The sequence below is a fragment of the Arachis stenosperma genome, chromosome 9, assembly GCF_014773155.1.
Source record: "Arachis stenosperma cultivar V10309 chromosome 9, arast.V10309.gnm1.PFL2, whole genome shotgun sequence".
NCBI lineage: Eukaryota > Viridiplantae > Streptophyta > Magnoliopsida > Fabales > Fabaceae > Arachis > Arachis stenosperma.
In genome coordinates this window covers 24597546-24624204 of record NC_080385.1, presented here as the reverse complement: position 1 = coordinate 24624204, position 26659 = coordinate 24597546, and the positions used below count along the sequence as shown (strand labels likewise).

Sequence of the window (26659 nt, the reverse complement as noted above, 5' to 3'; positions counted from 1 at the left end):
GAGTGAGCTCGTCCGGGAATTTCACAGTGCCCGGCCACCCTGACGACATAGGGTAAACAGAGTATCAAGTCTCAACCTGGAGCACGTGGTGGCTAGCCACTGCTACTACCCAGGGAAACTCGTATCTCAGATAGTGGAAGTGCAAATCACAATTATCAATAATTCAGCATAAACATGCATGAATTCTCATCCATGGATCAACATCCATATCAGCCATTCGGCTCATGGTTAAATCCATAACCAGCCAATATTCATAGCATACACAGCTATTCTGGCTCACGGTTAAATCCATAACCAGCCATTTCATTAACAATTACAGCCTTTCGGCCCATGGCATAACAAGCACTTCCACCACCATCCTCCGCATCTCACATAATCATCTTGATCTTCATTGATCATTCATTTTTCCCTTGCTTCACTCGCAAGTTACCTCATTCACTAGCCCCTTTCTAATAGCTAGGCATGTCATAATGATTTAAGACATAAATGGTGAGATCGGAGGCTTAGAAGTATGAGATTTGGCTTTTAAAACTCAAAAATCAACTTTGGGATGAAAACAGGGCCACGCGTACGCGCACTCCACGCGCACGCGTGGATAGCCTTAAAAACTTATCGACGCGCAAGCGTCATGCACGCTAACGCGTGGATTCAAAATCTGCCAATCGACACGCACGCGTCAACCACGCGTACGCGCGGGTGTTCTCGTGTCCCAGGCACAACACCGGCACAGTTCTGGCATAACTCTCTGGAAAATGGCTGGGCATTGGGTGCAGCACAATCGGCGCGCCCGCGCACATCACGCGTACGCGTGGATGGCATTTTTCGGAAGATCGGCGCGTACGCGCCAGGTGCACCCACGCGCAAGGGGTCATTCTGCTAAAAATTTTCTAAGTTAAAAGCTGCAGAATTTCACAGATTTACACCCCAATCTTCCAACGGACATAACTTCCTCATTTTAAATCATTTTTCACCCGTTCCTCAAACGGTATGGACATCCCGGATCCAATTTCATTTCTAAACAGATTTGGTACAAAACGGAGATCCGTAGTCCATGTCATGTCCCGTCAAAGTATGCCCAAAAACCATATTTTCATACAAAACCACAATATGCTATTTTCAAAACAAACCATTTTCAACTCTTTTCAAAATCAATCAAAACATGCCAATTTCATCCCCTTTTCTTTGAAATCAATCAAAATGTGTCAAATTCAACGTCAAGCCTCCTCAACTCACACATTGACACATTATCACAATTTACCAAAATCACTATCTCATCATTTTACCCCACTTCACCCAAGTGGCTCAAACCCAAACATATTGACATCTCATATACTATTCCTCATGCCAATTTTCAACAACACCAATTCCAAATAACCATCATTATACATAATCAATATCATATTCACCATCAACATGGTTCAACCCACAATTCAACCATAACCAATCATCAAGCATATATCACAACATGCATACTTCTCATACATCATACCATTAAGGCATCAATAATCATCATCACATATATGACCACATCATATATCTCAATCATTTAACAACATCAACCATTCAATGCCTATCTTAGGGCCTCTAGCCTAAGTATTTCCTACCACATTACATATTAGATACGGGAAACCGAAATCATACCTTAGCCGATTTTCCCAAGCTCCACCAAAGCACTTCCAAACCAAATATCCACAAGCTCTCAAGGCCTCAATACCTGAACAGATTTTTCACCACCAAACCCTTTCCAAGCTTTTCAAAATCACCAATCAAACTCCAATATCCACACATACACAACCTAAGCCACAACCATCATACCCATACACAACATCTCAAAACCCAAGCATCATAAAACAACAAAATACACTAGGGTTGAGAATCTTACCACACCCAAGGTCCAAGGAGACAAGATTAACCTTCTCCTTCAAGAGAGTTTGGTCCTATAATATCAAAGAACCCAAAATCTCAACATTTCACCCATGAAACTCGAAAATAAGGGCTGGGATTTCGAACAGTAACACGTGGCTTACCTCAAGATTGATTATATGGGTTTTGTAGAGCTCTCCGCGGTGAACGCGTGGCCGCAAACGGGGCGGCAATCGGAGCTCTAGATCAAAAGTTATGATGGTTTGAAGATCAACCAAGGGAGAGAACTTGAGAGTGTGTTCTTCCTCCCTTTCTCTCTAATTTCAGCTTGTGTGTGTAACAAATGAGGAGAGAGAGTGCTGAAAACTAGGGTTTTGGTTAAGTTATGTTGGGCCAAGGGCCCACTTTGGGTCCGGTTGGCCCGGTTTGGCCCGTTCGGTCCAATCTTGGTCCGAATTCTATAAAATTGGTACCAAAATTCTCGTCTCAGTCTCCTCTATCACATTTAGCCATAAAAATCACATTTTAGGCTTTCTAGAATAAATTCTCATTTATGGGTTAATTAGCCGTTAATTAACCGGGTTTTACAGTCAATATTTTATTCTGAGCCAGTATGGCATTCAGAGTATCAATCTCAAGAACTCCTTTCTTTTGATTTGTCCCATTGTTCATAGGATTCCTTTCAGAAGTGTACATGAATTGGTTATTTGCAACCATTTCAATTAGTTCTTGAGCTTCTGTAGGCGTCTTCTTCAGATGAAGAGATCCTCCAGCAGAGCTATCCAAAGACATCTTGGACAGTTCAGAGAGACCATCATAGAAAATACCTATGATGCTCCATTCAGAAAGCATATCAGAGGGACACTTTCTGATCAATTGTTTGTATCTTTCCCAAGCTTCATAGAGGGATTCTCCTTCCTTCTGTCTGAAGGTTTGGACTTCCATTCTAAGCTTACTCAATTTTTGAGGTGGAAAGAACTTTGCCAAGAAGGCATTGACTAGCTTTTCCCAAGAGTTAAGGCTTTCTTTAGGTTGTGAGTCCAACCATATTCTAGCTCTGTCTCTTACAGCAAAAGGGAATAGCATAAGTCTGTAGACCTCAGGGTCAACCCCATTAGTCTTGACAGTGTCACAGATTTGCAAGAATTCAGCTAAAAACTGATGAGGATCTTCCAATGGAAGTCCATGGAACTTGCAATTCTGTTGCATTAGAGAAACTAATTGAGGCTTAAGCTCAAAGTTGTTTGCTCCAATGGCAGGGATAGAGATGCTTCTCCCATAGAAGTCGGGAGTAGGTGCAGTAAAGTCACCCAGCACCCTCCTTGCATTATTGGCATTGTTGTTGTTTTCGGCTGCCATAGGTTCTTCTTCTTTGAAGATTTCTGTTAGGTCCTCTACAGAGAGTTGTGCCTTAGCTTCTCTTAGCTTTTGCTTCAAGGTCCTTTCAGGTTCAAGGTCAGCCTCAACAAGAATGCTTCTGTCTTTGCTCCTGCTCATATGAAAGAGAAGAGAACAAGAAAATGTGGAATCCTCTATGTCACAGTATAGAGATTCCTTGAGGTGTCAGAGGAACAGAAAAATAGAAGGAAGAGGTAGAAGAATTCGAACTTAGTGAGATAGAGTTCGAATTGTGCATTGAGGAGGAGTGGTACTCCATAAATAGAAGGATGTGAGAGGAGAGGAAGAAATTTTCGAAAATTAAGTGAAAGATTTTAAAAACATTTTGAAAAATAGTAATTGATTTTCGAAAATTAAGAATGGAAAAGAAAGCAAGTGATTTTTGAAAAAGATTTTGAAATTAGAAATCAAAAAGATATGATTGAAAATTATTTTGAAAAAGATATGATTAAAAAGATATGATTGAAAAGATATGATTTGAAAAACAATTTAAAAAGATTTGATTTTAAAAATTAATGACTTGCTTAACAAGAAAAGATATGATTCAAACATTAAACCTTTCTCAACAGAAAAGGCAACTTACTTGAAATGTTGAATCAAATCATTAATTGATAGCAAGTATTTTTGAAAAATGAAAGAAATTAATTTTGAAAAAGATTTGATTGAAAAGATATGATTTGAAAAAGATTTGATTTTGAAAAACTTTGAAAACTTGAAAAAAATTTGCATTAAAAACAAAATCTTCCCTCTTGTGCCATCTTGGCGTTAAACACCCAGAATGGTGCACATTCTGGCGTTTAACGCCCAAAGCTCTACCCTTTTGGGCGTTAAACGCCCAACCAGGTATCCTGGCTGGCGTTTAAACGCCAGTTTTTCCTTCTTCACTGGGCGTTTTGAACGCCCAACTTTTTCTGTACAATTCCTCTGCTGCATGTACTGAATCTTCAATTCCCTGTGTTATTAACTTGAAAATGGAACTAAGATCAAATAAACAATGCATGCAAGACACCAAACTTAAAATTAGACACTAGACTCAACAAGAAACATAAAATATTTTTGGTTTTTATGATTTTGTAAATTTTTTTGGATTTTTCGAAAATTAAGTGGAAAAGAAAATAAAGGTATCAAAATTCTTAATGAGAATTCCAGGAATCATGCAATGTTAGTCTAAAGCTTCAGTCTAAAGGAATTAGACATGGATAGCCAAGCTTCAGCAGGACATTGCATTCAAGAGCTAAATTGATGAGAATCAATCAGCTTTGGTGATGATAAGATCATCACCTTGAAACACTAGAATTCATTCTTAAGAACTCTGAAAAATACCTAATCTAAGCAACAAGATGGACCGTCAGTTGTCCATACTCGAAACAATCCCCGGCAACGGCGCCGAAAACTTGGTGCACGAAATTGTGATCACTACTTTTCACAACTCAAATAATCCCCGGTAATGAATCCAAAAATTTGGTGTTCAATACCATGGCATAAACACAACTTCGCACAACTAACCAGCAAGTGCACTGGGTCGTCCAAGTAATAAACCTTACGCGAGTAAGGGTCGATCCCACGGAGATTGTTGGTATGAAGCAAGCTATGGTCACCTTGTAAATCTCAGTCAGGCAGACTCAAATGGTTATGGATGATATATGAATAAAACATAAAGATAAAGATAGAGGTACTTATGTAATTCATTGGTGAGAACTTCAGATAAGCGAATGGAGATGCTTTGTCCCTTCCGTCTCTCTGCTTTCCTACTGTCTTCATCCAATCCTTCTTACTCCTTTCCATGGCAAGCTGTATGCAAGGGTTTCACCGTTGTTAGTGGCTACCTCCCATCCTCTCAGTGGAAATGTTCAACGCACCCTGTCACGGCACGGCTATCCAGCTGTCGGTTCTCGATCATGTCGGAATAGAATCCAGTGATTCTTTTGCGTCTGTCACTAACGCCCCACAATCGCGAGTTTGAAGCACGTCACAGTCATTCAATCATTGAATCCTACTCAGAATACCACAGACAAGGTTTAGACCTTCCGGATTCTCTTGACTGCCGCCATCAATTCTGGCTTATACCACGAAGACTCTGATCTCACGGAATGGCTGGCTCGGTTGTCAGGCGAGCGCTCGGTTGTCAGGCGAGTAGCAACCACGCATCGTGTATCAGGAATCCAAGAGATATCCACCCAATCTAAGGTAGAACGGAGGTGGTTGTCAGTCACACGTTCATAGGTGAGAATGATGATGAGTGTCATGGATCATCACATTCATCAAGTTGAAGAACAAGTGATATCTTGGAATAAGAACAAGCTGAATTGAATAGAAGAATAATAGTAATTGCATTAATACTCGAGGTACAGCAGAGCTCCACACCTTAATATATGGTGTGTAGAAACTCCACCGTTGAAAATACATAAGAACAAGGTCTAGGCATGGCCGAATGGCCAGCCTCCCAATACGTGATCTCAGATCTAAAGTGATCAAAAGATGATCCTAAGATCGAAAGTGATCAAAAGATGAAAATACAATAGTAAAAGGTCCTATTTATAGGGAACTAGTAGCTTAAGAATTACAAAGATGAGTAAAAGACATAAAAATCCACTTCCGGGCCCACTTGGTGTGTGCTTGGGCTGAGTATTGATACATTTTCGTGTAGAGACTCTTCTTGGAGTTAAACGCCAGCTTTTGTGCCAGTTTGGGCGTTTAACTCCCACTTTGGTGCCAGTTCCGGCGTTTAACGCTGGGAATTCTGAAGGTGACTTTGAACGCCGATTTAGGCCATCAAATCTTGGGCAAAGTATGGACTATCATATATTGCTGGAAAGCCCAAGATGTCTACTTTCCAACGCCGTTGAGAGCGCGCCAATTGGGCTTCTGTAGCTCCAGAAAATATACTTCGAGTGCAGGGAGGTCAGAATCCAACAGCATCTGCAGTCCTTTTCAGTCTCTGAATCAGATTTTTGCTCAGGTTCCTCAATTTCAGCCAGAAAATACCTGAAATCACAGAAAAACACACAAACTCATAGTAAAGTCCATAAAAGTGAATTTTAATTAAAAACTAATAAAAATATACTAAAAACTTAACTAAATCTACTAAAAACATACTAAAAACAATGCCAAAAAGCGTACAAATTATCCGCTCATCAAGGGGTCCGTATGTGCTTACAGGAGTGTCACCATATGGATATGTTGAGCTTCAGGATACTGATTCTGACAAAAAGTTCATTGTTAATGGACAGAGGATCAAGCATTATCTTGAAAGCAATTTTGAGCAAGAATGCTCAAAACTGAGGCTTGAATGATCCTCAGTGAAGGTCCAGCTAAAGACAATAAAGAAGCGCTTGCTGGGAGGCAACTCAGTCATTAGCAGGTTATCTGTTTTGTTTAATCAAAGGTTGATATATATTCTCAAAGGGTAAATATCAAAATTGAAGGAATTCACAGAGTTACAGAAGGATTCAGTGCAAAAAGCAGAGAAAAAGAGCTTGCTAGCGAAAAAATGCCAGTAAAGGGTACTTTGGGCGTTAAACGCCCAGAATGGTGCGTTAAACGCCAGAATGGGCACCATTCTGGGCATTTAACGCCAGGTGTGCAGCATCCTGGGCGTTTAGCAAAACGCCCAGTGATGAAGGGAATTCTGGCGTTTAACGCCAGCCAGGGTATCTGGCTGGGCGTTAAACGCCCACAATGGCCAGCATTTGGGCGTTTAACGCTGGTGGATGAAATTGTGATCCATTGTCTTTGTACTTGTATGAAATTTGATAATTGGCTCTATTTGAATTCACAACTCCGTTCAACTAACCAGCAAGTGTACTGGGTCGTCCAAGTAATAAACCTTACGTGAGTAAGGGTCGATCCCACAGAGATTGTTGGTATGAAGCAAGCTATGGTCACCTTGTAAATCTCAGTTAGGCAGATTAAATTTGTTTATGGTTTCGAAAATTAATAATAAATAAAAGAAATAACAAAAGGGATAGAATACTTATGCAGATTCATTGGTGGGAATTTCAGATAAGCGAATGGAGATACTGTATGGATCAAGAACGCCTACTTTCCTATTGCTTCGATTCAATCCTTCTTACTCCTTTCCATAGCAAGCTATGTATAGGGGTTCACCGTTCGACGATGGCTACTTTGTATCCTCTCTGGAAAATGGTCCTCTGCGCTGTCACTCACATGGCTAATCGTCTGGAGGCATCACACTGGCCGAAGGCTACATCCCATCCTTGCAGTGAAAACTACGCTCACGCGCTCTGTCACAGCACGGCTAATCACTGGTTGGTTCCCGCTCCTGCTGGAATAGAATCCCTTGATTCTTTTGCGTCTGTCACTAACGCCCAGCACTTACAAGTCTGAAGCACGTCACAGTCATTCATTACCGGAATCCTACTCGGACTACCATAGACAAGGTTAGACTTTCCGGATTCCCAGGATCCTACTCGGAATACCACAGACAAGGTGAGACTTTCCGGATCCTCATGAATGCCGCCATCTATCTAGCTTATACCACGAAGATTCTGTTGGGAAATCTAAGAGATACACATTCAAGCTCGGTTGCATGTAGAACGGAAGTGGTTGTCAATCACGCGCGTTCATAGGTGAGAATGATGATGAGCGTCAAATAATCATCATATTCATCATGTTCTTGGGTGCGAATGAATATCTTGGAATAAGAATAAGATAGAATTGAATAAAAAGTAATAGTAATTGTATTGAAACTTGAGGTACAGCAGAGCTCCACACCCTTAATCTATGGTGTGCAGAAACTCCACCGTTGAAAATACATAAGTAAAAGGTTCAGGCATGGCCGAATGGCCAGCCCCCAAAACATGATCACAAGATTCAAAATACAATCCAGGATGAGATTATGATAATAAAAAGTTCTATTTATAATAAACTAGCTCTTAGGGTTTACATGAGTAAGTAATTGATGCATAAATCCACTTCCGGGGCCCACTTGGTGTATGTTTGGGCTGAGCTTGATCAATCCACGAGCTGAGGCTTCTCTTGGAGTTGAACTCCGAGTTATGACGTGTTTTGGGCGTTCAACTCCGGATCATGATGTTTTTCTGGCGTTTAATTCCAGACAGCAGCATGTACTTGGCGTTCAACGCCAAGTTACGTCGTCAATTTACGAATAAAGTATGGACTATTATATATTGCTGGAAAGCTCTGAATGTCTACTTTCCAACGCCGTTGAGAGCGCGCCATTTAGAGTTCTGTAGCTCCAGAAAATTTATTTTGAGTGCAGAGAGGTCAGATTCCAACAGCATCAGCAGTCCTTTTGTCAGCCTTTTTCAGAGTTTTGCTCAAGTCCCTCAATTTCAGCCAGAATTTACCTGAAATCACAGAAAAACACACAAACTCATAGTAAAGTCCAGAAATGTGAATTTAACATAAAAACTAATGAAAACATCCCTAAAAGTAGCTTGAACTTACTAAAAACTACCTAAAAGCAATGCCAAAAAGCGTATAAATTATCCGCTCATCACAACACCAAACTTAAATTGTTGCTTGTCCCCAAGCAACTGAAAATCAAATAGGATAAAAGAAGAGAACATACTATAAATTCCAAAATATCAATGAATATTAATTATAATTAGATGAGCGGGACTTGTAGCTTTTTGCTTCTGAACAGTTTTGGCATCTCACTTTTTCCTTTGAAGTTTAGAATGATTGGCTTCTCTAGGAACTTAGAATTTCGGATAGTGTTATTGATTTTCCTAGTTAAGTATGTTGATTCTTGAACACAGCTACTTATGAGTCTTGGCCGTGGCCCTAAGCACTTTGTTTTCCAGTATTACCACCGGATACATAAATGCCACAGACACATAATTGGGTGAACCTTTTCAGATTGTGACTTAGCTTTGCTAAAGTCCCCTGTTAGTGGTGTCCAGAGCTCTTATGCACACTCTTTTTGCTTTGGATCACGACTTTAACCACTTAGTCTCAAGCTTTTCACTTGGACCTTCATGACACAAGCACATGGTTAGGGACAGGTTGGTTTAGCCGCTTAGGCCTGGATTTTATTTCCTTGGGCCCTCCTATCCATTGATGCTCAAAGCCTTGGATCCTTTTTACCCTTGCCTTTTGGTTTTAAGGGCTATTGGCTTTTTCTGCTTGCTTTTTCTTTTTCTTTCTATATTTTTTTTGCCATTTTTTTTCGCAAGCTTCTTCTTGTTCACTATTTTTTCTTGCTTCAAGAATCAATTTCATGATTTTTCAGATCCTCAATAACATTTCTCTTTGTTCATCATTCTTTCAAGAGCCAACAATTTTAACATTCATAAACAACAAGATCAAAAGACATATGCACTGTTCGAGCATTCATTCAGAAAACAAAAGTATTGTCACCACATCAATATAATTAAGCTAAATTCAAGGATAAATTCGAAATTCATGTATGTAAAACCCGGTTAATTAACGGCTAATTAACCCATAAATGAGAATTTATTCTAGAAAGCCTAAAATGTGATTTTTATGGCTAAATGTGATAGAGGAGACTGAGACGAGAATTTTGGTACCAATTTTATAGAATTCGGACCAAGATTGGATCGAACGGGCCAAACCGGGCCAACCGGACCCAAAGTGGGCCCTTGGCCCAACATAACTTAACCAAAACCCTAGTTTTCAGCACTCTCTCTCCTCATTTGTTACACACACAAGCTGAAATTAGAGAGAAAGGGAGGAAGAACACTCTCTCAAGTTCTCTCCCTTTGTTGATCTTCAAACCATCATAACTTTTGATATAGAGCTCCGATTGCCGCCCCGTTTGCGGCCACGCGTTCACCGTGGAGAGCTCTACAAAACCCATATAATCAATCTTGAGGTAAGCCACGTGTTGCTGTTCGAAATCTCAGCCCTTATTTTCGAGTTTCATGGGTGAAATGTTGAGATTTTGGGTTCTTTGATATTATAGGACCAAACTCTCTTGAAGGAGAAGGTTAATCTTGTCTCCTTGGACCTTGGGTGTGGTAAGATTCTCAACCCTAGTATATTTTGTTGTTTTATGATGCTTGGGTTTTGAGATGTTGTGTATGGGTATGATGGTTGTGGCTTAGGTTGTGTATGTGTGGATATTGGAGCTTGATTGGTGATTTTGAAAAAGCTTGGAAAGGGTTTGGTGGTGAAAAATCTGTTCTTGGAGGTATTGAGGCCTTGAGAGCTTGTGGATATTTGGTTTGGAAGTGCTCCGGTGGAGCTTGGGAAAATCGGCTAAGGTATGGTTTCGGTTTCCCGTATCTAATATGTAATGTGGTGGGAAATACTTAGGCTAGAGGCCCTAAGATAGGCATTGAATGGTTGATGTTGTTAAATGATTGAGATATATGATGTGGTCATATATGTGATGATGATTATTGATGCCTTAATGGTATGATGTATGAGAAGTATGCATGTTGTGATATATGCTTGATGATTGGTTATGGTTGAATTGTGGGTTGAACCATGTTGATGGTGAATATGATATTGATTATGTATAATGATGGTTAATTGGAATTGGTGTTGTTAAAAATTGGCATGAGGAATAGTATATGATATGTCAATATGTTTGGGTTTGAGCCACTTGGGTGAAGTGGGGTAAAATGATGAGATAGTGATTTTGGTAAATTGTGATAGTGTGTCAATGTGTGAGTTGAGGAGGCTTGACGTTGAATTTGACACATTTTGATTGATTTCAAAGAAAAGGGGATGAAATTGGCATGTTTTGATTGATTTTGAAAAGAGTTGAAAATGGCTTGTTTTGAAAATGGCATATTGTGGTTTTGTATGAAAATATGGTTTTTGGGCATACTTTGATGGGACATAACTTGGACTACGGATCTCTGTTTTGTACCAAATCTGTTTAGAAATGAAATTGGATCCGGGATGTCTATGCCGTTCGAAGAACGGGTGAAAAACGATTTAAAATGAGGAAGTTATGTCCGTTGGAAGATTGGGGTCTAAATCTGTGAAATTCTGCAGCTTTTAACTTAGAAAATTTTTAGCAGAATGTCCCCTTGCGCGTGAGCGCACCTGGCGCGTACGCGCCGATCTTCCGAGAAGTGCCATCCACGCGTACGCGTGATGTGCGCGGGCGCGCCGATTGTGCTGCACCCAATGCCCAGCCATTTTCCAGAGAGTTATGCCAGAACTGTGCCAGTGTTGTGCCTGGGGCACGAGAACGCCCACGCGTACACGTGGTTGACGCGTGCGCGGCGATTGGCAAATTTTGGAATCCATGCGTTAGCGTGCATGACGCTTGCGCGTCGATGAAGTTTTTGAGGCCATCCACGCGTGCGCGTGGAGTGCGCGTACGCGCGGCCCTGTTTTCATCCCAAAGTTGATTTTTGAGTTTTAAAAGCCAAATCTCATACTTCTAAGCCTCCGATCTCACCATTTATGTCTTAAATCATTATGACATGCCTAGCTATTAAAAAGGGGCTAGTGAATGAGGTAACTTGCGAGTGAAGCAAGGGAAAGATGAATGATTAATGAGGATCAAGATGATTATGTGAGATGCGGAGGATGGTGGTGGAAGTGCTTGTTATGCCATGGGCCGAAAGGCTGTAATTGTTAATGGAATGGCTGGTTATGGATTTAACCGTGAGCCGGAATAGCTGTGTATGCTATGAATATTGGCTGGTTCTGGATTGAACCATGAGCCGGAATAGCTGTGTATGCTATGAATATTGGCTGGTTATGGATTTAACCGTGAGCCGGGATAGCTGTGTATGCTATGAATATTGGCTGGTTCTGGACTGAACCGTGAGCCGGATGGCTGATATGGATGTTGATCCATGGATGAGGATTCATGCATGTTTATGCTGAATTATTGATAATTGTGATTTGCACTTCCACTATCTGAGATACGAGTTTCCCTGGGTAGTAGCAGTGGCTAGCCACCACGTGCTCCAGGTTGAGACTTGATACTCTGGTGACCCTATGTCGTAAGTGTGGCCGGGCACTGTGAAAGACCCGGATGAGCTCGCCCCCGAAATATTCACAAGTGAGGGTGATGGATATGGATCATGTTTATGATCAAGTTTATAACGAGTATAACTCGAGTTGGGGATGCGCGACAGAGGGACAGTCCAATGGTTAGCGACCAGGACTTGTCGGGTTGGCTCTATAACCGACAAGATGATATCATCAGCCACTAGGGACAGGCATTCATCATATGCATACTATGTGAATTGTTTGAGATTGCCTATTTGACTGCATATTACTTGCTAATTGTCTAAATGTCTTAACTGCTCCTATTTGTATATTCTTTGTCTGATATAACTGTGTTTGTTACATTATACTCCTGCTGGTGGTTGGGAGGTTTGAAGGAATTGGAAAGGGAAGTATTAGTTAGACTGAAGAATCTTTAGTCAGATGCCCTTATATGGTTTAGCTTGTTTATAAGCTTTGATATTATCTGGAGGAAGTTCTAGGATTGCCTTTGGCTTTCCTCTATTATTATGTATTATATATGTGGAAGCTGTTACCATGCTGGGGACCTCTAGTTCTCACCCATGCGGATTTTGTGGTTTTTAGATGCAGGACGTGAGGTTTCCCGCTGAGGCATGCTGGAGACTTCTAGATTTGCGAAGATCCTTTGTTCTCGGGGCTATGTTTTGGTTTATATGTTTTGTTTAGATACTTTTATCTCCATTAAATAATACAAACTGTGATGACTCCTCTTATGGGAGATTTTGGAGAATAGGTTTTATGTATTTGTGTCCCTTTGGGTTTCCTTTGGGGTTTTCCTTATTTTATCATATGTATATATTGCTATGCTCGGACCGGTTATCTTCGCAGCCGGATCTTGAGTCTTGATATTCCTGTTTTTGACACTCCTTTGTATATATACAATCTCGCGTTGGTTTATCCTTGTTCGTTACGTTATCGATCGGAGTGATGCGCCTTTGAGTTGCGGTTTTTGTTTACCCCTTTTTCTACAAAGGCTCCTAGTTATAATCAATCATTCATACTACTATACGTACTAAATTTTTATTTTAGAGGTCGTAATACCTTGCCATCTCTGAATTATGACTTAAGCATAAGACTCTGTATGGTAGGGTGTTACATTATGGTATCAGAGCAGTTCGTTCCTGTAGAGCCTGAGGGATGGACTGACTATGCTTCTGTGCATTCTCTGTGTGTGTGTTATGTGCTATTAGTATATCTGCTTGATATAGTTGGCATAAACGTTCATGAGCATGCATTTGGGACTTTGAAGTACTAGACTTCCGATATTGAGACTGATCAACTTAATATCGATTGTTTGGTATGTATAGGAACCAGATGGCGCCTCGTGGACGCGGTAGAGGTAGTGTGAGAGGTCGTACGAATGCTCGTGCACCGGAGAATAACCCTAATGACCCGGTGAACTTTATGGCTGCGTTGGAGAACATGGCTGCTGCTATGCAAGCCACTGCTGAGGCTCTTGGTCAACAGATGAACAACCATGGTAATGATGGAGGTGGAGTTCAAGGCCCGATGACATTGGCAAACTTTTTGAAGGTTAATCCGCCTAAGTTCAAGGGAACTACTTGCCCGACTGAGGCTGATACATGGTTTCAGGCTATAGAGCGAGCATTACAAGCACAAGTGGTACCTGAAGGATAGCGTGTCGAGTTTGCCACTTATATGCTCACCGGTGAGGCGTCGCATTGGTGGCAAGGCATCCGACGTCTTCTGCAGTAGGGTGATGACTATATCACCTGGAATGTCTTTCAAGAAGAGTTCTATAAGAAGTACTTTTCGACTTCTGCTAGGACGGCTAAGGAACTTGAATTGTTACAGCTGAAGCAGGGTACTATGTCCATATCAGAGTATACTGACAAGTTTGAGGAGCTGTTCAGGTTCTCTCGTATGTGCCAAGGGACTCCGGTGGAATATGAGGAATGGAAGTGTGTTAAGTATGAAGGAGGACTCCGGAGTGATATCTTCAGTTCAGTGGGACCAATGGAGATTAGGACTTTCTCCGAATTAGTGAACAAGTGTAGGGTTGCTGAGGAGTGTGTGAAAAGGGCAACCGCTGAGAAAGGGAGTCACAAAGGTTCATTTCCACAGAACCGAGGGAAGAGCTTTGCACCTAGAGGTCTGTCTTTCAAGAGGGGAAGCTCATTTAGGAGGCCCAACAACAACAACTCCCAAGGAAAGAAGTTTGGGAAGCAGCCTCAGAATGATCAAGCTTGTTCTAGGTGTGGGAGTCACCATCCGGGAGCACCATGCAAGGCCGGATGGGGCTTGTGCTACAATTGTGGAAAAGCAGGGCATAAGATCGCAAGCTGCCCGGAAAAGCAGAAACAAGGTGCTGGGAAGGCACAACAGACTGGACGGGTGTTCACCACTTCAGCTGTAGGAGCTGAGGGATCTGAGACACTCATTCGAGGTAACTGTGAAATGGCTGGTCAAACTTTAAATGCTTTATTTGATTCGGGAGCATCACATTCATTCATTGCATTTGAGAAAGCCCATGAGTTAGGCTTGAAGGTTGTAACCTTAGGTTATGATCTAAGAGTGTACAATGCTACCCATGAAGCCACGGTAACTAGGCTAGGATGCCCGGAAGTTTCCTTTAGGTTCAAGCAGCGTGACTTTGTTCATAATTTAGTCTGCTTGCCGATGGTCGGTCTTGATCTTATCTTGGGATTGGACTGGTTATCTAAGAACCATGTTCTGCTTGATTGTTCTACAAAGTCGGTGTACTTTATGCCGGAGGATACAGAAGGGCCGGTCGTGGTAAATAATTATTACTTGAACTCGATGATGGTGAACTGTTCTGGAATCGAATGTCAGGGTATCATGTTGTTAACCGCGGGCGTTTCGGGTGATGATCAAAGGTTGGAGCAGATTCCGGTTGTGTGTGAGTTTCCGGAAGTGTTTCCCGATGATATTGATGAGTTTCCACCTAACCGAGAGGTTGAGTTTGCTATTGAGTTGGTGCCCGGGGCGGGACCAATCTCAAGTGCTCCTTATAGGATGTCACCGTTAGAGATGAACGAGCTAAAGTCTCAGTTAGAGGATTTGTTGGGAAAGAATTTTATACGACCAAGTGTTTCTCCGTGGGGTGCTCCAGTGTTACTGGTGAAGAAGAAAGATGGGAGTATGCGGCTCTGTGTGGATTACAGGCAGCTGAACAAGGTTACAATAAAGAATAAGTACCCATTGCCAAGAATTGATGATCTCATGGATCAGTTACAAGGAGCTGGAGTTTTCTCTAAGATTGATTTGCGATCCGGTTATCACCAGATAAGGGTGAGGGGTGAGGATATCCCTAAAACCGCTTTCAGGACTCGTTATGGTCATTACGAGTACACTGTGATGTCTTTTGGGTTGACGAACGCTCCTGCGGTATTCATGGATTACATGAATAGAGTCTTCCGTCCGTTTCTGGATAAATTCGTTGTTGTCTTCATTGATGACATACTGATTTATTCCAAGACTGAGGAAGAGCATGCGGAACACTTGAGGACCGTGTTGCAGATTCTAAAGGAGACGAAACTCTATGCAAAACTGTCTAAGTGTGAATTTTGGAAGAGTGAGGTGAAGTTTTTGGGCCATGTGGTGAGTAAGAAGGGAATAGCCGTAGACCCAACTAAGGTGGAGGCTGTGATGGATTGCAAACAACCAACCACCGTAACAGAGATAAGGAGTTTTCTGGGTTTAGCTGGCTATTACCGAAGGTTTATCAAGGGCTTTTCACAGATAGCTTTGCCAATGACAAAGTTAACCCGCAAAGACACTCCGTTTGTTTGGACTCCTGAATGCGAGGAGAGCTTTCAAACATTGAAGAAAAAGTTGACTACTGCACCTGTGTTAGTGTTACCCGAGCCGAACGAGCCTTTTGAGGTGTATTGTGATGCCTCATTAAAGGGTTTAGGGTGCGTGCTGATGCAGCATCATAATGTGGTGGCGTATGCCTCACGACAGTTGAGACCTCATGAAGTTAGTTACCCTACGCACGATTTGGAACTCGCTGCGGTTGTGTTTGCCTTGAAGGTGTGGAGGCATTATCTCTATGGGGTTAAGTTCCAAGTTTTCTCTGATCATAAGAGCTTGAAGTACCTCTTTGATCAGAAAGAGCTTAATATGAGACAAAGAAGGTGGATGGAATTGCTGAAGGACTACGACTTTGAGTTGCATTACCATCCGGGAAAAGCGAACGTAGTGGCGGATGCGTTAAGTCGAAAGTCATTATATGCAGCTTGGATGATGCTCCAAGAGGAGAAGTTGCTCAAGGGATTCGAGAGTCTGAAAATTGGTTCTCAAGAAGTATCCGGAACCTTGTGTTTGAGCCGATTAGAAATCTCAAGTGACTTTAAGTCCGAACTCCTAAAGGCTCATCAAAATGATGAAGCGTTATGGAAAGTGTTACCGGCCATTGAGCAAGGAAAACAGTGGAGAGTGTCGGAAGAAAAAGATGGGTTATGGAGATTCAAGGGTAGGACCATTGTGCCGGATGTTGGCACTTTGAGGCAAGATATCTTAAAGGAGGCACACAAAAGCGGATTCTCCATTCACCCGGGAAGTACTAAGATGTACCATGATTTGAAGTCGATGTTTTGGTGGCCGGGTATGAAGAATGATGTGGCAGAATATGTTTCAAAGTGCTTAACTTGTCAAAAGGTAAAGATTGAACATCAAAAGCCTGCCGGTATGTTGCAACCTTTAGAGATTCCACAATGGAAGTGGGAAAGTATTGCAATGGACTTTGTGTCAGGATTGCCAAGGACTAAGGCTGGTTTTGACGCTGTTTGGGTGATTGTGGACCGACTGACGAAGTCAGCTCACTTTTTGCCCATTCGTATGACTTACACCCTTGAGGAGCTAGCACGGTTATGCATAAAGGAGATTGTGAGACTTCATGGTGTACCTGCTACTATAATCTCTGATAGAGACCCTCGTTTCACTTCAAGGTTTTGGGGTGCATTTCAGAAGGCTTTTGGAACCCGATTAAGCTTGAGCACGGCTTACCATCCTCAAACAGATGGTCAATCTGAGAGGACGATCCAAACACTAGAGGATATGTTGAGAGCTTGTGTTTTGGACCAACCAGCGAGTTGGGATCGGTATATGCCATTGGTGGAGTTTGCATACAATAATAGTTATCATGCGAGCATCGGAATGGCTTCGTATGAGGCCTTGTATGGGAGGAAATGTCAATCTCCGCTATGTTGGTATGAAGCTGGGGAGAAAGGCTTGTTAGGGCCGGAAATGATAGCTGAGACTACTGAGCAAGTCAAGAAAATCCGAGATAGGATGCTCACGGCGCAGAGTCGTCAAAAGAGTTACGCCGATCAGAGGCGAAAGCCCTTAGAATTTGAGGAAGGAGACCATGTTTTCCTTAAGGTTACTCCGACCACGGGAGTAGGTAGGGCGATTAAAGCAAAGAAGTTGAATCCTCGATACATTGGTCCATTTCAGATCCTAGAGAGGATTGGACCGGTGGCGTATCGGATGGCTCTACCACCTCATCTTTCGAACCTGCACGACGTGTTTCACGTGTCGCAGCTTCGGAAGTACACTCCTGATGCTAGCCATGTGTTGGAACCCGAATCGGTTCAGTTAAGGGAAGATTTGACGCTTCCAGTGGCTCCGGTCAGAATTGATGATACTAGTATCAAACGGTTACGTGGAAAAGAGGTTTCATTAGTCAAAGTGGCTTGGAGTCGAGGCGGTGTTGAGGAACACACTTGGGAACTTGAGTCGGAGATGCGATCGGATTATCCGCATTTATTCTCAGGTAATTGCATTTGAATTTTGTGGGCAAAATTCCGAATTAGGTGGGTAGAATGTAAAACCCGGTTAATTAACGGCTAATTAACCCATAAATGAGAATTTATTCTAGAAAGCCTAAAATGTGATTTTTATGGCTAAATGTGATAGAGGAGACTGAGACGAGAATTTTGGTACCAATTTTATAGAATTCGGACCAAGATTGGATCGAACGGGCCAAACCGGGCCAACCGGACCCAAAGTGGGCCCTTGGCCCAACATAACTTAACCAAAACCCTAGTTTTCAGCACTCTCTCTCCTCATTTGTTACACACATAAGCTGAAATTAGAGAGAAAGGGAGGAAGAACACTCTCTCAAGTTCTCTCCCTTTGTTGATCTTCAAACCATCATAACTTTTGATATAGAGCTCCGATTGCCGCCCCGTTTGCGGCCACGCGTTCACCGCGGAGAGCTCTACAAAACCCATATAATCAATCTTGAGATAAGCCACGTGTTGCTGTTCGAAATCTCAGCCCTTATTTTCGAGTTTCATGGGTGAAATGTTGAGATTTTGGGTTCTTTGATGTTATAGGACCAAACTCTCTTGAAGGAGAAGGTTAATCTTGTCTCCTTGGACCTTGGGTGTGGTAAGATTCTCAACCCTAGTATATTTTGTTGTTTTATGATGCTTGGGTTTTGAGATGTTGTGTATGGGTATGATGGTTGTGGCTTAGGTTGTGTATGTGTGGATATTGGAGCTTGATTGGTGATTTTGAAAAAGCTTGGAAAGGGTTTGGTGGTGAAAAATCTGTTCTTGGAGGTATTGAGGCCTTGAGAGCTTGTGGATATTTGGTTTGGAAGTGCTCCGGTGGAGCTTGGGAAAATCGGCTAAGGTATGGTTTCGGTTTCCCGTATCTAATATGTAATGTGGTGGGAAATACTTAGGCTAGAGGCCCTAAGATAGGCATTGAATGGTTGATGTTGTTAAATGATTGAGATATATGATGTGGTCATATATGTGATGATGATTATTGATGCCTTAATGGTATGATGTATGAGAAGTATGCATGTTGTGATATATGCTTGATGATTGGTTATGGTTGAATTGTGGGTTGAACCATGTTGATGGTGAATGATATTGATTATGTATAATGATGGTTAATTGGAATTGGTGTTGTTAAAATTGGCATGAGGAATAGTATATGATATGTCAATATGTTTGGGTTTGAGCCACTTGGGTGAAGTGGGGTAAAATGATGAGATAGTGATTTTGGTAAATTGTGATAGTGTGTCAATGTGTGAGTTGAGGAGGCTTGACGTTGAATTTGACACATTTTGATTGATTTCAAAGAAAAGGGGATGAAATTGGCATGTTTTGATTGATTTTGAAAAGAGTTGAAAATGGCTTGTTTTGAAAATGGCATATTGTGGTTTTGTATGAAAATATGGTTTTTGGGCATACTTTGATGGGACATAACTTGGACTACGGATCTCTGTTTTGTACCAAATCTGTTTAGAAATGAAATTGGATCCGGGATGTCTATGCCGTTCGAAGAACGGGTGAAAAACGATTTAAAATGAGGAAGTTATGTCCGTTGGAAGATTGGGGTCTAAATCTGTGAAATTCTGCAGCTTTTAACTTAGAAAATTTTTAGCAGAATGTCCCCTTGCGCGTGAGCGCACCTGGCGCGTACGCGCCGATCTTCCGAGAAGTGCCATCCACGCGTACGCGTGATGTGCGCGGGCGCGCCGATTGTGCTGCACCCAATGCCCAACCATTTTCTAGAGAGTTATGCCAGAACTGTGCCAGTGTTGTGCCTGGGGCATGAGAACGCCCACGCGTACGCGTGGTTGACGCGTGCGCGGCGATTGGCAAATTTTGGAATCCATGCGTTAGCGTGCATGACGCTTGCGCGTCGATGAAGTTTTTGAGGCCATCCACGCGTGCGCGTGGAGTGCGCATACGCGCGGCCCTGTTTTCATCCCAAAGTTGATTTTTGAGTTTTAAAAGCCAAATCTCATACTTCTAAGCCTCCGATCTCACCATTTATGTCTTAAATCATTATGACATGCCTAGCTATTAAAAAGGGGCTAGTGAATGAGGTAACTTGCGAGTGAAGCAAGGGAAAGATGAATGATTAATGAGGATCAAGATGATTATGTGAGATGCGGAGGATGGTGGTGGAAGTGCTTGTTATGCCATGGGCCGAAAGGCTGTAATTGTTAATGGAATGGCTGGTTATAGATTTAACCGTGAGCCGGAATAGCTGTGTATGCTATGAATATTGGCTGGTTCTGGATTGAACCATAAGCCGGAATAGCTGTGTATGCTATGAATATTGGCTGGTTATGGATTTAACCGTGAGCCGGGATAGCTGTGTATGCTATGAATATTGGCTGGTTCTGGACTGAACCGTGAGCCGGATGGCTGATATGGATGTTGATCCATGGATGAGGATTCATGCATGTTTATGCTAAATTATTGATAATTGTGATTTGCACTTCCACTATCTGAGATACGAGTTTCCCTGGGTAGTAGCAGTGGCTAGCCACCACGTGCTCCAGGTTGAGACTTGATACTCTGGTGACCCTATGTCGTAAGTGTGGCCGGGCACTGTGAAAGACCCGGATGAGCTCGCCCCCGAAATATTCACCAGTGAGGGTGATGGATATGGATCATGTTTATGATCAAGTTTATAACGAGTATAACTCGAGTTGGGGATGCGCGACAGAGGGACAGTCCAATGGTTAGCGACCAGGACTTTCGGGTTGGCTCTATAACCGACAAGATGATATCATCAGCCACTAGGGACAGGCATTCATCATATGCATACTATGTGAATTGTTTGAGATTGCCTATTTGACTGCATATTACTTGCTAATTGTCTAAATGTCTTAACTGCTCCTATTTGTATATTCTTTGTCTGATATAACTGTGTTTGTTACATTATACTCCTGCTGGTGGTTGGGAGGTTTGAAGGAATTGGAAAGGGAAGTATTAGTTAGACTGAAGAATCTTTAGTCAGATGCCCTTATATGGTTTAGCTTGTTTATAAGCTTTGATATTATCTGGAGGAAGTTCTAGGATTGCCTTTGGCTTTCCTCTATTATTATGTATTATATATGTGGAAGCTGTTACCATGCTGGGGACCTCTAGTTCTCACCCATGCGGATTTTGTGGTTTTCAGATGCAGGACGTGAGGTTTCCCGCTGAGGCATGCTGGAGACTTCTAGATTTGCGAAGATCCTTTGTTCTCGGGGCTATGTTTTGGTTTATATGTTTTGTTTAGATACTTTTATCTCCATTAAATAATACAAACTGTGATGACTCCTCTTATGGGAGATTTTGGAGAATAGGTTTTATGTATTTGTGTCCCTTTGGGTTTCCTTTGGGGTTTTCCTTATTTTATCATATGTATATATTGCTATGCTCGGACCGGTTATCTTCGCAGCCAGATCTTGAGTCTTGATATTCCTGTTTTTGACACTCCTTTGTATATATACAATCTCGCGTTGGTTTATCCTTGTTCGTTACGTTATCGATCGGAGTGATGCGCCTTTGAGTTGCGGTTTTTGTTTACCCCTTTTTCTACAAAGGCTCCTAGTTATAATCAATCATTCATACTACTATACGTACTAAATTTTTATTTTAGAGGTCGTAATACCTTGCCATCTCTGAATTATGACTTAAGCATAAGACTCTGTATGGTAGGGTGTTACAATGTACTTCTTGTTCTTTTGAATTAAAACATTTTTCTTTTAAGAGAGGTGAAGGATTAATGGATTTTATTCATAGCTTTTAAGGCATGGTTACATACTAATGATCATGAAGTAAAGACACAAAACATAGATAAACACAACATTAAAAACCGAAAAGCAGAAAGAAATAAAGAACAAGGAATGAATCCACCTTTAGTGGCGTCTTCTTCTTGAAGGACCAACAATGTCCTTAAGCTCTTCTATGTCCCTTCCTTGCCTTTGTTGCTCCTCCCTCATTGCTCTTTGATCTTCTCTTATTTCTTGGAGAATGATGGAGTGCTCATGATGTTCCACCCTTAGTTGTTCAACATTGTGGCTCAAATCTTCTAAGGAAGTGTTGAGTTGTTCCCAATAGTTGTTAGGAGGAAAGTGCATCCCTTGCGGCATCTCAGGGATTTCTTGATAATGAGCTTTCTCATGCATCTCTTGAGAACCGTGAGGGGTCTCTCTTGCTTCCTCCATCCTCTTCTTGGTGATGGGCTTGTCTTCTTCAATGGAGACATCTCCTTCTATGATAACTCCAGCTGAGTAACATAGATGGCAAATAAGGTGAGGAAAAGCTAGCCGTGCCATGGGTGAGGGCTTGTCGGCTATTTTGTAGATTTCATTGGAGATGACCTCATGAACTTCTACTTCCTCTCCAATCATGATGCCATGAATCATGATGGCCCGATCCACAGTAACTTCAGATCGGTTGCTAGTGGGAATGATGGAGCGTTGAATGAACTCCAACCATCCTCTAGCCACAGGCTTGAAATCCAGTCTTCTTAGTTAGACTGGTTTGCCTTTGGAGTCCCTCTTCCATTGAGCTCCTTCCACACATATGTCCATAAGGACTTGGTCCAACCTTTGATCAAAGTTAACCTTCTAGTGTAGGGGCGTTCATCTCCTTGCATCATGGGCAAGTGAAACGCCAACCTCACATTTTCCGGACTAAAATCTAAGTATTTCCCCCGAACCATTGTGAGATAGTTCTTTGGACTCGGGTTCATACTTTGATCATGGTTCCTAGTGATCCATGCATTGACATAGAACTCTTGAACCATTAAGATTCCGACTTGTTGCATGGGGTTGGTTAAGACTTCCCAACCTCTTCTTCGGATTTCATGTCGGATCTCCGGATACTCATTTTTCTTGAGCTTGAAAGGGACCTCAGGGATCACCTTCTTCTTTGCCACAACATCATAGAAGTGGTCTTGATGGCTCTTGGAGATGAATCTTTCCATCTCCCATGACTCGGAGGTGGAAGCTTTTGTCTTCCCTTTTCCTTTTCTAGAGGATACTCCGGCCTTAGGTGCCATTGATGGTAATGGAAAAACAAAAAGCTTATGCTTTTACCACACCAAACTTAAAATATTGCTCGTCCTCGAGCAATAGAAGAAAGAAGAGAAGAAGAAGAAGAAAATATGGTAGAAAGAGAGAGAGGTAGGTTCGGCCAAATAAAGAAGAAGGGGTTGTGTTGTGTGAAAAATGAAGTAGATTGGAAGGGTATTTATAGGGAGAGGGGGTAGTGTGTATTCGGCCATTTAGAGTGGGAATGGGTGGGAAAATGTTTTTGAAATTTTGAAGGTAGGTGGGGTTTATGGGGAAGAGTGGGTGGATGTGAGTGGTGAATGGGGTAATTGGGAAGAGGAATTGAGGTGATTGGTGAAAGTTGTTGGGAAGTGTGTCATGGGGAACAGGAGAGTGTGATTAGGATTAAGAGGTAGGGTGGGAATATGGTAGGTGGGGATCCTGTGGGGTCCACAGATCCTGAGGTGATCCTGTGGGGTCCACAGGTCCTGCGGTGTCAAGGAATTCCATCCCTGCACCTAATAGGCATGTAAATTGCCTTTGCACACCATTCTGGCGTTTAAACGCCGTGTGGTGCACATTCTGGGCATTCAACGCCCATGTAAAGCATGTTTCTGGCGTTGAACGCCAGTTTCATGCTTGTTACTGGCGTTCAGCGCCAGCTTTTCTTCTCTGGGCACATTTCTGGCGTTCAGCGCCAGGATGTTGCTTGTTTCTGGCGTTCAGCGCCAGAATGATGCTCTGTTCTGGCGTTGAACGCCAGCCAGATGCATCTTTCTGGCGTTGAACGCCAGCCTGTGCGTCTTCCAGGGTGAAATTTTTTTTTCTTCTGCTGTTTTTGATTCTGTTTTTAATTTTTATGATTTTTTCGTGACTCCTCATGATCATGTACCTAATAAAACACAAAATAACAATAAAATAAAAATTAGATAAATAAAATTGGGTTGCCTCCCAACAAGCGCTTCTTTAATGTCAATAGCTTGACAGTGGCTCTCATGGAGCCACAAGGTGATCAGGTCAATGTTGTATAGTTGCCATCACCAAACTTAGAGTTTGGATATGGGGTCTTAACACCAAACTTAGATTTTGGTTGTGGCCTCACAACACCAAACTTAGAGTTTGACTGTGTGGGCTCTTCTTGACTCTGAACTGAGAGAAGCTCTTCATGCTTACTCTCTTCTGTCACAGAGGGATGGCCATGTGCCTTAAACACAAGGTAGTCCCCATTCAATTGAAGGACTAATTCACCTCTGTTGACATCTATCACAGCTCCTGCTGTGGCTAGGAAAGGTCTTCCAAGGATGATGCAATCATCCTCTTCCTTCCTAGTGTCTAAGATTATGAAATCAGCAGGGATGTAAAGGCCTTCAACCTTTACTAACACGTCCTCTACTATTCCATAAGCTTGTCTCAATGACTTGTCCGCCAGTTGCAATGAGAACAAGGCAGGCTGTACCTCAATGATCTCCAGCTTCTCCATTACAGAGAGTGGCATAAGATTTATCCCTGACCCCAGATCACACAGAGCTTTTTCAAAGATCATGGTGCCTATGGTATAGGGTATTAAGAACTTGCCAGGATCTTGTTTCTTCTGAGGTAGAATTTTCTGAATCCAAGTATCCAGTTCATTGATGAGCAAGGGAGGTTCACTTTCCCAAGTCTCATTACCAAACAACTTGGCATTCAGCTTCATGATAGCTCCTAAATATTGAGCAACTTGCTCTCCAGTCACATCTTCATCCTCTTCAGAGGATGAATAGTCTTCAGAGCTCATGAATGGCAGAAGGAGATTTAATGGAATCTCTATGGTCTCTATATGAGCCTCAGATTCCTTTGGATCCTTAATAGGAAACTCCTTCTTGCTTGAGGGACGTCCCATGAGGTCTTCCTCACTAGGATTTTCGTCCTCCTCCTCCCTTGTGCATTCGGCCATATTGACTATGTCAATGGCCTTGCACTCTCCTTTTGGATTCTCTTCTGTATTGCTTGGGAGAATACTGGGAGGAGTTTCAATGACTTTCTTACTCAGCTGGCCTACTTGTGCCTCCAGATTTCTAATGGAGGATCTTGTTTCACTCATGAAGCTGAAAGTGGCCTTTGACAGATCAGAGACTATATTGGCTAAATTAAAAGTGTTTTGTTCAGAATTCTCTGTCTGTTGCTGAGAAGATGATGGATATGGCTTGCTATTGCCCAGCCTATTACGTCCACCATTGTTAAAGCCTTGTTGAGGCTTTTGTTGATCCTTCCATGAGAAATTTGGATGATTTCTCCATGATGGGTTATAGGTGTTTCCATAAGGTTCACCCATGTAATTAACCTCTGCCATGGCAGGGTTCTCAGGATCATAAGCTTCTTCAGAAGCTGCCTCTCTAGTACTGTTGGATGCATGTTGCCATCCATTCAGATTTTGAGAGATCATGTTGACTTGTTGAGTCAACACCTTGTTCTGAGCCAATATGGCATTCAGAGCATCAATTTCAAGAACTCCTTTCTTCTGAGGTATCCCATTATTCACGGAATTCCTCTCAGAAGTGTACATGAACTGGTTGTTTGCAACCATGTCAATGAGTTCTTGAGCCTCTTCAGGCATTTTCTTTAGGTGAATAGATCCACCTGCAGAATGGTCCAATGACATTTTCAAAAATTCAGAGAGACCATAATAGAATATATCTAATATGGTCCATTCTAAAAACATGTCAGATGGACATCTTTTGGTCAGCTGCTTGTATCTTTCCCAAGCTTTATAGAGGGATTCACCATCTTTTTGTTTGAAGGTTTGAACATCCACTCTCAGCTTGCTCAGCTTTTGAGGAGGAAAGAATTTATCCAAGAAGGCAGTAACCAGCTTATCCCATGAGTCCAGGCTATCCTTGGGTTGTGAATCCAACCATATTCTAGCTCTGTCTCTTACAGCAAAAGGGAAAAGCATGAGTCTGTAGACTTCAGGATCAACTCCATTCGTCTTTACCGTCTCACAGATCTGCAAGAACTCAGTTAAAAACTGATAAGGATCTTCAGATGGAAGTCCATAAAACTTGCAGTTTTGTTGCATTAAGGCAACTAGTTGAGGTTTCAGCTCAAAGTTGTTGGCTCCAATGGTAGGAATGGAGATGCTTCTTCCATCAAACTTGGATGTTGGCTTTGTGAAATCACCAAGCATTCTCCTTGCATTATTATTATTTTCGGCTGCCATCTCCTTCTCTTGTTCTAATGTTTCTGAAAGGTTACCTTTAGAATAATGTAATTTAGCTTCTCTTAATTTTCTCTTCAAAGTCCTTTCAGGTTCTGGATCAATTTCAACAAGAGTGCCTTTATCCCTGTTCCTGCTCATATGAAAGAGAAGAAAACAAGAAAAGAAGAGGAATCCTCTATGTCACAGTATAGAGATTCCTTTATGTTAGTAGAAAAAGAAGGGGAGAAGAATGTGGAAGAGGGGATTCGGATAATTAGATGGAGAGAGGTGAAGAGAAGTGTTAGTAATTAAATAATTAAATAGAAGAAGAAAAGAGAAGGGAGATTTCAAAAATAATTTTGCAAAAGGGGTTAGTAATTTTCGAAAATTAAAGGTAAAATATAATTGAAATTAAAATTTAAAATAATTAATTAATTAAAATTAATTTTTGAAAAAGAGAGAGGTATTTTCGAAAATTGAAGAGGGAAAAG

General features: G+C 41.9%; 1 non-coding gene across 1 annotated transcript; it reads left to right on the top strand.

Moving 5' to 3' along the window:
* Positions 1–2709: 2709 nt before the first annotated feature.
* On the top strand, positions 2710–2817 carry LOC130952193 (small nucleolar RNA R71). Its single transcript, XR_009074373.1, has one exon. It is a non-coding gene; the product is annotated as a small nucleolar RNA R71 (small nucleolar RNA).
* The last annotated feature ends 23842 nt before the right edge of the window (positions 2818–26659 follow it).